The sequence below is a fragment of the Melanotaenia boesemani genome, chromosome 9 (assembly GCF_017639745.1).
Source record: "Melanotaenia boesemani isolate fMelBoe1 chromosome 9, fMelBoe1.pri, whole genome shotgun sequence".
In the NCBI taxonomy this organism is placed as follows: Eukaryota; Metazoa; Chordata; class Actinopteri; order Atheriniformes; family Melanotaeniidae; genus Melanotaenia; species Melanotaenia boesemani.
Window position 1 is genome coordinate 18814085 of NC_055690.1, and position 14648 is coordinate 18828732.

At 38.4% G+C, this 14648-nt stretch overlaps 1 protein-coding gene across 1 annotated transcript in view; it reads right to left on the bottom strand.

Annotated features, from left to right (window-relative positions):
- The window catches only part of ppm1lb (protein phosphatase, Mg2+/Mn2+ dependent, 1Lb), a 40480-nt gene that overhangs the window by 10341 nt on the left and 15491 nt on the right, over window positions 1-14648 (bottom strand). The gene's annotated exons all lie outside the window — the stretch shown is intronic.

Genomic DNA, 14648 nt, shown 5'->3' on the forward strand with positions numbered 1-14648 from the left:
TCTTTTAAATCATCCTTGTTCAAGCAGTGGCATTACTCCTCAAATGTTGAAGGTCTTGAACTTTTCTGTCCATTGTTAGTTCCAAACAAAACACCCAAGCTTACTATTTATCTTAAGGACATTTTTACGTTTTTAAGATCCTTCTGGACAGTTTTTTTTACATTTTAATAAATACAAAAATCATTGACTTTGAGAATGTGGAAAAGACATTTTAAGAAATACTTCTTTCATATTCCAGGGGAAAGTTTGGTGAAATTATTACTTTATTTTAAACACTGGGAGCTCGGAGAGAAAACTTAGCTTGGCTTTGTTCAAAAAAAAAAAAAAATAAAAAATCTGCCAGTTGGCACTTATCATAAAACACTCTACTATGACTAATATTTTCTTTAATTCTGTTATGCAACACAAAAAAGGGACCCAAGAAACACTGAATGTTTTCCCTCAGTGAGAAATTTTGGATCCAGGTCGTGCCAGATATGCTGGTGCTGTTTAGGGATAGGGTAGTCTTCATCAAGCTGGAACCTTCTGCACGCCTGCTGTGCTTGTTCAAAGATGCATCGCTTAGTGGACAACATGAAAACAACTTCAGAAAACATAAAAGAAACAGCCTTATGTATCACATTCAGATGAAGAATCTGTCATTAAAACTAAAACCAGCAAATATAATAAAGTTTTAAACTCCGTTTTTTTCCAATTTCTTTGGCAGGTCTGCAGCTGGCGGTGGCTAACTGGTTAAAAAAATCACATTAATATATTTTGCTGATTTTACCTTATACTATTCACACTCACTCTAAAGGTTTAACGTTTGTTTTACACAACATTAACAACAACTGGATTTTGAATTTGTGACCCATTCAGGTAAGTTTCCTTGATATATGTTTAAATCTCAAATCTAAAAAAGCATACAGACATATTTTGTTCATAAGCAGAATGTGAAAACACCAATGATACAAGCTGGAGCCTTCCAGACTGGGCCAATTTCCCCAAAACTTTTCCTACATTTTTAAAACAGAATAGTGAAAATTCTCACCAATATATTTTTTTATTATGTACAACAGATCCACAGATTATCAGATCTGTGTATATATGTACACACATGCTTTCTGTGGCAAGCAGCAGGCTACAACAACAACCATCTTATCCTTTCTGCTTTGCTAAAGCAGATAAATCACAGATAAACAGAGATAAAGAAAGAAAAAGCATGCCACCCATCAAACACATAATAGCTGATGCTGTGGGATACAGCTGAGCAAGAGAAACTGTATCCTCACCTCTACCCATTCATTTTTCCCAAGGATAACACCAACTAAACCTTTTCTCACACATTCCCTCTGCAGGTTCAGAGCAAATAAACACCAATCTCTCCAGGCTTAGGGAGGACGAGCCAGCACAAGGTCATGCAGTACAAATGTCAGATAATAAAATGCTGACATGCCACTGATCTGCAACATCTAAGATCCATAAAACTTATATTTCATGCAATGTTTTTGTAGAAAGTCTACCAACTGCAGAAAATAAGTAGCAAAAGATCAAGAAAACAAAATGACTCAATCTAGGCTGCTGCACAGAAAAAGTTTCCTGGCATTCAATTTAATGATTTGAGGTCATTTGACAGGGCCCTGCAGATGAACCCGACGTCTCAAGTGCTCATATACTGTCCCCATTTAACTCTTTCTCCCATCTATAGCTCCCTCTCCGTCTATATCTCATTCTGCTCTGGGAAATTGCTTCCAAGGACTCTGATAACTATGCCTACTTTGCTTTTTCTCAGCACATGCAAACAATTCATCTACTCCTCTTGTTCCATTTGGTCAGCGCTGCTGAGGCTTTCCTCTATATGCTCTGTAAATTTCCCTTTATCTTCTGCAATGAAAGACAAAAACTCCTAATGTTGTACAATTTATGGATGTGTATGTGCCTCTTTGCCTTATCTCATGACTACACTCTGTAGCCATGGTTATGTTTAGCCCAAAATCACCACGGATATTTTCTGCACTCCTTTTATATTTAATACCTTCTTTTGTCTGAGAACAGTCAGAGCTGACATACTTTCATTCTGCGGTAACGTGCCGGGAGAAGGAGTCAACAAACTGGGCTCAAAGTTCATAAATAAAAGAGGAATTCTTTTGTCTCTGTGTCCCAATTACCATAAAGTTTGTCTCTTTACCTCTCAGTCCTTGAAGCATCGAGGGTCACACTTTCTCCAGCTACATTCCTTACAACTATGTGAATGCACACACCCATGTAAATACCAATCAGCAGGACGAGGAAGCCTTAAGTATCTGCTGGTGTAACCTGCTGGGTAAACACACTGGCAGATCTAACACCAGATTAAAGGATGAAAGGAGGAAAGGGGTGGACGAGGGAGATAGAGAGGGGATAGACAGGAATAAAGACTAAGACGGAGCGATGACGACAAAGATAAAGGAGAGTAAAATGAGGAGGGAAAAAAATTTAAGCATGAGATTAGTGAATAGCATAAGAGAGCAATGAAGGAATGCAGCAGAGCTCCATGATGAGGGTAGAGCCAGAATAAATGGGGTAAAGCTGACTGTCATGGGAGAGTTATTCTAGCTGAAAGAGAAACAGAAACTAAAATAACTTCTTACCAAATGGACGCCAGCAAACAATTAAGAATTTGCCAAAACTAACAGAGGAGTAGGGAGGTTATCAATATTCTTCCTGTATACAGTGACTGAGAAATAAAACCCGCGTCAATAACAAAAAACATCAGTATCAGGATTATTTTAATCTGTGGATCATTTTTCATGCAACGCATTTTGATGCTTGCTAGGGTTAGTCAAAATGTAAAAATATCACTCAAACTGCCAACTTGGCAGTTCCAACAAAAGATCAAGACAGTTAAAAAAAAGACACTGCTGTTTGTAGATTTAATGGTAGGCCTTTTTTTATTGAAGCAACTAACAACAAACCCATAAGACAAGCAGATCAAACAAGCAGAACTGTGAACCTCTGCTGCACCACTTCAGTGAGGCATCCCTCTCCCACAGCAAGCAAACTTCTCTCTGCTGCTTCTCTGTTCAGTTTGTAGCAGACAGAAACAAACAGCAGTACCTGTGAATTAACTAGTTAAACAGGCACAAAAGACCCGGTACCCCGACAGGCAGAAATAAGAAACATTGCACCATTCTCATCTGTCCAGCTGATCATTTTACATGTTAATCCACCTGGAATCACTGCAGAGCCATTTCCTTTTATTTTTGAATCTGATGACTTTCACTGGAATTTCTGCTCTAGATTTATTCTGATTATTCAGAATGGAAATGCTGTTTCATTTCTCAGTTCCAACACATTAGATTATTTCAGGGAGAGTTCAGTAGGGCCCATGGAGAGCATTACATTTGGCTCACCTTCCCACAAGACTTCACCTCAACCACTCATGCACAAACCTACATATGTGGTCAATCTATACACAAACACACACTCCTTCCTATCACAACATAGCCACCTACACTCTTTACATTATCTACACTGTCAGCCAAACACTCCCTCCTGACTACTAACTACAGATACACAGTCCACCAGAAATAGCAAGGCTTTCTAAACATGTCCATCCATCGTATTGCGAGGCAGGCAGAAATGAGGGAAATTATCTGAGTCTCTGTTTAGAATCACCCTGAGGGAAATATAACCAGAGAAGAAAAATCTCTTTCTGCGTCTGATACAGTGCTCTGGGGATAGGACCGGCTATGGGAGAGTAGTGTCTGACACATCAAGCAGGCAGATGGAGAGAAAAATAAAAAAAAAGGAAAGCAGGGGAAAAGACTTTGGAGGGGTGTAAAACCTCTTTATTGGCATCTTTGAGCACATCGTTAAAAGAAAGATTTCAATTTAGAGAGAAATTGCAGAAACTATCAAAGCAATAAAATACAGAGGAAGAGGTGGATGCTAAGAAATCTGGAAAAAATGTTCACTGTGTTTATGTTGCTTTCATTTGTTATTTTCCAGTTTTATGTTGCAGTTAAATGCAATGATATAATCACAGAATAAACAGCGATGGGGTTTCCAATCCTATTAAAACATGCATGACCTTGTAATATGTAAAACTGTGGATGATTGGAAGAATCATAATTACCATAAAATAAGTGGGAACAAATTTGTCCACTGCAGTGGTTTAGTGTGTTTCTCTTCAGGATGACATTGCAGAGCTCAGTCTATAAACAGAGATGAGCATCAAGTTCTTCTATGTTACATCACACCTGAGCATTGTATCTGTCAAGGCTGTTCCAAGCAAATGTTGTGAGCATGAGTGTGTGTTTTGGTCTCTGTGCTGTCACTAACATAAACAGAAGACATCTCATTTGTTCTCAGGAGAAATATAAACTGCACTATTTTATTGTTATTCTATTCTATTTGGTTTCAAGGCATGAACACACATATGGTAACTATTGGAAATGTTGATGTTGAGAGTTAGTGCTTGAAACTACAACGGTTATGAGGCAGCAGTAACAGAATGGGCAGTAAGTATGAGGCTGAGAGCCGACACAGCTACAGTGTGCAACTTAAACAGACCGCTCAGATTGGTTGGGTATGTTTGATATGTGGTACGTAGAATATGATGCTCAAACAACAAAGCTTGCCTGTGTGAACTAGCTTGCTGGAGTTGATTAATTTGACATAAAGGCATTCCCTTTTAACTCAAGGGGCTTAAAGAGGCAAGATAAGTACTATGGTTGTACAATATATTTTTATAAAAAAAGTATGTCTACCATAATACCAACATTGCAAACACAGTTGCATTATTGCAAAGTCATTTTACAGTAATGAGCCAAGTAAAAGTATATCTATGAGGGCTGTATTCCAATTTGAGGAAGATCGGCTTTGTGCATGTCCTCCTATGACTACATAGCAAGCGCAGGTGCACAGGTGGAATGCAGCCGTGGTTAATGCACCTGAAATTATCACCATATCATATTTCTAAGTGACTGCTTGTATTTCACAAGTAATATCACAAACAATTTTTAATAATCATACTGCACATTTTCCTACAAGGCAAGAGTGGTTGATTTATTTGAAGTTTTGTCAGATAAAAAACATAAAAGAAAATGATTTTCACAGATAATAATTATCAAAGCTTCTTTTTCTTACAGCTTCATTTACTTTATAATAAAACATGTATTTGTGCAGTTTTACTGACATTAAACAAATAATAATGAATGAATGTGCACTGATAGAATCTGGCACATGGATAAGTTAAAGAAGGTTTCAGTTTCAGATGAGTAAAATTAGTAACTTGAAAATTATTCTAAATACTTGTAGCTTAAAAAGCCCCCTTATTAAAGGTTTGCTTGTTATACATACAGTAAGTAAATGTAGTCAACCCATATCTTAAAATAAAACCTTTAAAAAGTGAATGAGCTGCTGTGTTAGAAAATAAATAGATAATTAATTTAACCGTCTTGATACTATTTAAGTTTAAAAAAAAAAACTTATGTAATAGAGGGAAAATGCCAATTATTTTGTATAAATATGAGTATTACAATCCAATAACTTGCTTCCTGTGCAGTGTGAAGCCTGCAGGCAGATCAGAGGCAGCATTTGTGTGGCCTTGAAAACACCTCCTCCCAACACACAGATTTTACTCAGGCATCCAAAAACTATTTAACTCTTCCAGCTATAAAATCTCCCCCAAAACCACAATAAACATTCTGAGCACAGATGGGCTGAGAGAGAGAGAGAGAGAGAGAGAGGTAGCAGGGGCAGAGGGAAATGGTACTGCAAAATTGAAATCTCCTTTGGTGACTAACAAAGCTCATAAACTTTAGAAAATAAATCACTCAGAGCAACATTCATATTCAAATACCTGTCAGGTCTCCAAGAGTAAATGTAATACAGAATGCTGCCTAGCCGACTGTAAAGAGAACAGCGATGGCATCTGCGAAGTGAATGAGGATGTCAGAGGCCAGAAGCCAAGCAATAAAAATGAATGAGGACTTGGAAGTTAAACAGAAGTTCATAAAGGTAGCAACAAACAACTGTTTCAGCATTCCCAGCCTTCGCAGAGAGGAGATCTACATGAAGTATGACATCCTTGCAAAACACAGTCAGCATTAACTTTTATTGTCACTGGGTGTAAAAGAAGGACAGGTGTAAGATGGCTATGACAAGAACATCTGGTAACCATAGTTACATCTACCAAGGGTACTGACTGGCTAGACATCTGTCCCACCAGCAGATGTCACATTGCAAGTCCCCTCAACAGCTAGCAAGCATGAAGACCTGCAGCAGGAAGGCACACTGCAGGTTGTTCCCTTGTTCTGTTCCCAATAAAAGAGATTTTACTGCAAAGGTGACCGTCCAGGAAATTCCAAATAATATCATGCTAAACGCACAGAAAGACAGATACACACTCACAATCTGACACACAAACGGAGACAGGTCATCCTCATAAAGTGAGGGGACCTATTCTGAAGGTGATTTGCATTTGTGGAGAGATCCGACTCAAGAGTCATCAGTCTACCTCCAGACTCTCAAACATCTCTGTGTGTCCTTCCTGTGGCAGCCAGGTCTATTAGAGGAGATGAAGAATCATATTAAATGCAAACAGACTACTGGGTGATCCATAGCTTGTAAACAAAGCTAAACATTTTTGCTTTAGTTTACAGTGGCTGGCTTTGCTGTAGGGAGAAGTTACTCCTAACCGATTTTCCCTGACTGTAAAGGTCTGTAAACAACGGTCAATTTCAAGTCCATCTTATGTGTCAATCATCTCACATTCCCCATGAACACAGAAAGAAAAATGTAAGAATGCTCTTCCTTTTGCTCCTGCCTCACAGGAGTCTCCTCTTCACCATTTTTGACTTTGGGGTCATATTCCCGGCATTATTTTGTTTTTGGGAAAGTTCAATCAGCTGCTCCCACATGTAAGCAACTTCCACTATGGTATGGTAACTTATACTAACTAACTATATACTAAAAGTTTTAGAATTAGTTGTAAAAACATCCAGAAGAACAGAAGAAATGTTTTAAAATATTAGTGTTTCCACAGAAAAAAGCTCAGCAAAACATCTCCAGACACACACACTTAGAAAGCCACTGAAAGCTGCTGCAACAGGCTGCCACTTATGTGATACCTTTCTACATCTCAATAAATAAAAGAAACTACTTGGTTCCAGTCCAGCCAACGAGCTGTGAGGCATGTCATCTTCTGGGACTAGTGTGGTGAAGAATGCCTGAGGAAGCTAAAAGGGGAAAAACACAATCAGCATGTCATAAACCAATCGCCATCTTATCATGAAATGTTGACAAACTCACGAATGGCAAACTTTTTGGCTGTAACAAATTCTCTCACCATCTGCTCAACAATGTTTTACAAAAAGGAATTTTTTAAATTATCATCTGATACAAAAGTCAACTCCTTTCATCCAAACTATGCACCAGTTTTATGTGTGAATAACATTGTTTTTCTCCAGAACTGACACACCACACATTACTCAAACACACAAAAAAGCTGCCTCAGCATATGCCTCTCATGAAATGTAATGCAAGCTGTTCAGCATCACAACCACATTTCTTTAGATGTGGGGGGGGCTATACAGAAAAAGCATGTCGCCATTTGTGCCCATGGGTGCCAAATTTGAGATTAAATGTGTTAGAGACATAGAGACTTAGAGCTATTACATTTAACCTGACTGCTTCGCATGTCACGTGCCTATCTCACAGAGCAGATACTGTAGATGGCAACAGGCATAAATTAGCACAGGCCACAAACACCACAGTGGTGGAAGTAATGAAATGAGGAGGTGAGACGCAGAGAGCAGAGATGATAAAACTATTCTAGATGTGAGTTTAGGCAAGAAAAATGAGGAAGGAAAAAAGATGCAGAGGAAGAATAAGACCAGAGAATCACTTTCGGCTCAGATGTGCTTATAAATTTCTTGCAGGTGTGGGACTGATTAAAAAACTTACAGGAATAATTTATATGCTTTTATCACACGGCCGCTTTGCACAGAATTGCTTTTTTTAATGAGAGCCCATTAATTCAACATTAAACAGAAGCATATAACCAGAAAAAGTCATGACTGACCACAAATAGTTTTGAAGTCGGGTTTTATGACAGATAACAGGCATTTACTGCTGATATGGAGTTATAGTTCAAAGGTGGCACTTTTGTGTTGTGACTGCAACCATCTATGCTATGGACACTTTTTTATCCTGAATATTCAGTAAGTCTCTCATTATCAACAACTAGCAAGAACCACATGTGATCTCACACTTTTACTACTGCTGCAAGAAAACAAACGATAATTCACTATAAATATCACACATTCCTGCCTAATTACAGAGAAAGAAAGACTTCCCACAAGTGTCTTCATCCAAGTCTCTTAGGGAAACTACATTCTGATCTAAAAGCTAAAAACAGACTGGAGAAAAGCAGGAGCTGCAGAAATAAATGGAGCATTGTCAACAAGTCGGAGGGTCAACATTTCCCCTGCACAAATCAATCACTGGCTTTATCAAAACACATTATTGTTTTGGTGCAGTGGTTCACAAATATTTTCTGTGGGGCCACCTTTTCATTGACAAAAATAATCTCAAGCATCCCCCACTACTAACCCCAATGCTTGCAAAGAAACATACAAAAAGATATGCCACGAAATAGTCTTTAGTTTATTAGCTGCTTCTTCGTGAACTTCCCACAAGTGTCAGTGGCAGAAGGAATTATCAAATCCTCTGCTGTAAGCTGAGACGCTTTAAACCAGGGAACTCTGCAAACTACTTCAGGTGAGTTGAGCTTTCCATTAGACAGATGCTTTAGTTAAACAACTCTGCTATATATGAAAACGGAGGAGTTTACTTCTAAAGAAATTAACAGGCTTTTCTTTGTGTTCACGATGAAAGGTCCCCAAGTGGCTTCATACTGTCAGGTGCTGATATTTTGAGACAAACACACTGGTCTCTCTTCATTACCCACCATTGGCCATTGCCATTACTTGACCATTACCTGTTTCAAGCCTAGGGCAAGATATTCCTCGTCATAGTATTTTGTCTTTTCTTTTGGTAGTTGAAATCTCTGTTTTTAAATCATCATTTGCCGATTGTTTCTGCACAGAAAATGATTCCCTTATCGATCTTATTCATAACAAATGCAGCAAGAGTAGTTGGGGTTAATAGTTGGGGTTATGCTTTGTTTTCAAACAGCAGTTTCCTGTAAAATTAAGCCAATAGTTAAGTGCTTAAAACTGCAAATCCTTGAATGCTTACTTGAGGTTGGCTTCAAAAACAAGCCAATCCTTATAAACCTCTATTTAAAACTCCATTTTAATACCAGCTTAAACTGTATTAATATATGAAATTATACATCGAAGTAATGGGATAGCTGCTTTGAGTGAGAAGTTAATGCAAGAATCTGTTACAACTCTAGCATGTCACTTAATAAAACCTGATGGTGACGGCTAAATGACAAGCCTTGGGCTTTAAACAGCAGTCCACATAGTGATGGGTAATGTCACAGCAGCTATGTCCATCTTTTTCATGCAGTCTGTGAGCTACACTGATTTAATAATCTCAGCAGAAGTGAAAAGACTAACCTGTCAAGCGACAGAAAAGGTGGGAAACTAAAACATCTTACATCTCATGGCTTACAAATGTATGTATGAGTAAAAATGCATGCAACAATATATATGTAATGATATCCTGCTTTGATTATTTAGCATTTTATAAAAGGCACCTAACTGAACAGTGGACTGCACATAAGTTATGCTGGACATATCTTTGGACACCACATTGATCAAGATATGATAATCAGTGATGATACTGATGTATTTTTTAGAACTGGAAAATGGCATGTTCCATCAAAACAATCACTTTATTGATAATTAACATCCAGATGACTTACTAATGTAATATGACACTGACATTAAATTAATCCGAAGTGAAAATAAACATCATCTTCAACAATGGAAGGCAATAGATTACAATGTTGGAAGCTTTGCCAATACAAGTCATACAGATAAGGACTGAAGCATACAGTAAACTCGTGAGGTCCTAATTATGCAAAACTGCAGAAAAAAAGTTTCGCTTAATGCTTATAATGCAGATTTATGGTGGGAAGCAGACTAATTATTGCACCTTTGCAGTTTTCATAAATGAACAGATGTAAGGCTAGAATGATGACTGTTTCTGTTAAGGACCCAGAGGGTTTGGCTAAGCACTTCTCAGATATCCATCAGCTCACAGATGTCCTTGTGCTGAGGACGAAGCCAGCCACTATTAAAAGTTGCTATGTGTATATAATAGAAAGGCTCATGAAGAGAAGAGAAGAGAAGAGAAGAGAAGAGAAGAAAAGAGAAGAGAAGAGAAGAGAAGAGAAGAGAAGAGAAGAGAAGAGAAGAGAAGAGAAGAATCTCCATAGGCTTGTCCTTTGGCATCTATTAGAACTGCATTTATCCTGTCGACCCCAACACCTTCCTCTGGTCTATTTATACACACACCTCCGCACGACTTCTTTGTGTGAACTATACTGCTGACATTTATGCATCTTCATTTTCTCTTGCTTTGCAGAAGAGGAAAAAGTAGGGGGAGTTTACAGGATCCTTTTTATGCAGACATAAAATCCATTGTCCATCTTTGAGATTTGCAAAAGGTTGTGGAAGCTCTGACAAAAGGATTCTTGAAATTTCAGACAGTAAAGGACCAAATCATTTAAAGATTCCTGGGACAAAATTTAACAATACTGCGTTTTAGAAACATAACCTGTGCCTCCAGGAATTAGTAATGTCGCAACTATTTATGCCAGGGGTGTCCAGTTCCGGTCTTTAAGGGTCACAATCCTGCAGGTTTTTGATGTGTCCCTGCTTCAGAACCACCTGACTCAAATTGATGAGTCATTGTGCAAAACTTATATGGCTGTTGGATCTATTTCATTTGAGTCAGGTGTGTTGAAGCAGGAAACATTGGAAAATCTGCAGGACAGCGGCCCTCGAGAACCGACTTTGGACACCCCTGATTTATGCAAATTCAGCCTATCCTTGCAATTTCGTAAATTCACCACAACTTTAATGCAACTTTGACAAAACTAAGTGCTCCATCGTGTTATCCAATATACGTACATCATGAAATTTATCTTCATGTTTCTGATTATCACCTTACCAATGTGTGCAAGAGAAATATGTCTCATCTAAGAAACACCAACTGTTGACAATATAGAACCAGACCTGTCAAATTTCCATTCATGTGTTTTTGCAAGTTTTTGCACAAACTACTCAAAATGCAACCTGCTGAATCTGATTTAAATAAAAGCTTTATTTATTGGATTTTTTGTATCACTTCTGTCTTTAATAACTGTGATGGACTGTAAACCTGTCCAGCCCCCCTACGACCCTGCATTGAAATAAGTGGGGATACAACACTTATCGGTCGGTCGGTCAGATAGATGGATGGATGGATGGATGGATGGATGGATGGATGGATTCCTTTCTATTGCAGGAAAAGTGTGGAACAGTATGCACCTGTTCCAGACCAAAGATGACCAACAAAAAAAAAAAAAAAAAGAATCTTGGCAAAATCTATAGTTATCTAAAAAAAAAATTATGCCATATCACTGAGGGTTCAAAGATAAAATTCTGACAGTGCCACAAATGTAGGATCACCATCTCACAAAGTTAATTCTGCTCAGACACATAAACCAGTCAGTGACAAAACAGCATCCATGATGCTTTTTGACAGGACATTGTCATCTTGGGAAAAAAGTATTATAAGCGATTATAAGTTCAAAACTAAAATCTGCGGACTGACAGGAGAAGCTTTGTTTTATGAGCCGTCTTTCAGTAGCAGCAAGTACAGGGATACAACATTGACAAGCAAAAGAAATGCAGCTGTGTTGAAACAGATTAATCAAAACATAATATTTTCCCATGCTTATTACTCTAAATCCTGGTCAGAGTAGATTCCAGCTAAATAAGATGACTGCTCAAACCTCATCGTATTTCGGTCCCAAATAGAAAAACAAAATCCACCGTCCTCAGTGTGTGCAATAACACATCCAAGTTCTACTGTAGTTAATATGAGGCTTTGGTAGAGTAAATTATTAAATCCTTTGGCGTTTCTCCAGACCATATTTCCTTCTAGAGCTGCAGTAGGATTCAGTGTTAGAGCATTTAGAGATTTTAAATAGACTATAGATTTTGTTATCATGCCCTACAGAAGCCCCTTTAGGTAGTTTTAACTGGATAATAAATTACAGTCTTTTTTTATAAGTATAATGCAGACTTTATTTTTAAAAGGATAATTTCTCACATATTTACCATTTTTAATGATAACATGTAAATAATGCTTTAAATGTTGAATGCATTCAGTCTAGTCATGTGGGAGAACAGCTGGTACCTATTTGCTGCCAAATCTGGATGTTTTTTTTAGGGTTGGTATAACAGTGGTGTTTCTCAGTCTTTCATCTTTGATTTTACTGTCACACACAGATCTTTTTGATCCATGTGCTTGGAAAAAACAGCATAATGTAGTAGGGTGAGAGAGACTGAGAACTGAAGACGGCAAGCAAAAGTTTCAAAACACAGGAGTGTGTTACTCTCCCTTCCCTCTTTTAAAAGTGGGGCACAAAAAGCCTAGAGGAGAGGAACTAAGTAAATGTCAGCTACGCCTTTCTTTCTCTGACACACACACACACATACACCTCAATCTTATACCCTCTCAATTGTTCATGTACTGCTGGGACTGTAATCTTCCACTGTGCCCACACACATCACACACACACACACACATTTGGCAAGTGTTCCTATTTGTATTCTTGCTATCTGCAGCCTGCATTCTCTGGCAGACACTGATATATCAATTGCATAAATATTCATACACTAGTCAGTGTGGCAGGTTCATCAGCCCCTTCGCTTTTTGTAAGTGTGACTGAACATGCATACACACACACACACACACACACACTGGTGATGCCTTCTTAAACAATGCCTGCCTTCCACAGGCACATGCAGTGTGCAAATACTGAAGTGCTGCAAGCTGCCACAGCGGGGTCTTCATCATAAGCTAATGAACTACACTGTGTCTGTGTGTCACCCAAACACACACAAAGAAGCGTCTCCATTTTCTCTTGTGACTGAAGCTACATCGAAGACTTCCTGGCTAACAAACTGCATCTATGTGAAAGACTTTTTATGTTCCTCACCTTCACTGGGAGGCTGAAACCAGAGTTTCCTTAAGTCCTCAGCTGACCTTCTGCAGCCAAAGATGTGGGCTACAAACCAGGCTGAGTTCAAGAAAAAGGCATCAGGAAATCTGTAAATAATTAACACGACCACTAATGAAATTCATTTATCAACAACTTCATTAGAGTGGGAGTATGAATCCCTCTCACTGTTATTTTGTGGTAAGCCATTAAGGTGCTGGTGGTGGAGAGACAACACGAGACCTCAGTCTTTGTGCATTTGTCATCTCCACTCACCAATCTGCCCTCCTACGTCTTCACGGATCATTGCTCCTATGCTTTATCTCATTCTCTCCCACATACACACATATGCTGTATGTTGCAGCCATTCAGCTCCTCAAATTTGAAATATCAATGTGCATTTCTCCCAACCTCAGTGCAAGCACACTGCACATTTATGCACTGACACAATATCGTTCAGTCAGTGAAACCTTGTTCTTTTGCATCTAAATCTCTTCAGCTTTGATTGAAGAGGGTGATTAATATTTATGCAGCTGTCAAAGAAATAGAACTGAAAACCCCAAGTATCTCTCACTACTTCCTCCCTCCTCCTTTCTTTGGGCTGATACACTCACTGCTCTTATCAAAGCACAAAGGCAATGTAACAATGGGGGGGGGGGGGGGGGTGAAATAAATGGGGATGGTGTACAAAGAGTGCAAGGGCAGTTTAGGTCTAGAGGAGGAAATCTAAAAAAAATTACATGAAAAAGGCAAATGTGACATATGAGAATTGCCACTATTGATACCAAAGTGTTAGTTTGAAAGAAAGCAAGCCAAGGTTTCCGTTTACTGCTTCTGTTGTGCCAGTGGTTCATTCAATCCAAGTGCTTCCCAGAGGGAAACAGATAGATGGGAAGTAAGGATAGATGGAGCCATTTGCAAACTGACGTAAACACACAACAGCTTACTGTTTCTCCAGCCCTTCGTTTATCTTATATTGCCCACTGAGCAAAGGTGAACAACAAAGAAAGAACTGTGTCATGACAAAGACACTCAGATTGTATACCACTAAACGCCAGATGTCCAAAATCCTGTGACTGTCTGCAAGATAAAATATTTACATTTCCTGGTTTAAATTCAAATTCAAAGTTAACATAAATTAAATCCTGTGATTTCTCTACCCCTCACAAATAATTAAAGAGTGTAATCACATCTACTTGATATAATCATGATTCTGTAAGCATAATTGCCATATTCAACTTCAGTCACCCATCTGAAAGCTGCATAATAAAACTGTCATAAATGAATTTTTCCCATGTTTTTCTTATTTATTTCAATGACATACTTTTTGTCCTTTCAGTGACACCATCTTGATGCACATCTGTCTTCTGATGTGGACGTGACACATCTTCCCAAGTAAAATATTTGTTTAGGAAGCCAAAAAGGCAACCAAACACTGTGGATGATGCATTTATTTATATTCCTGAATCATTTTTGATAAAGGGCTGCTATCCTTTAG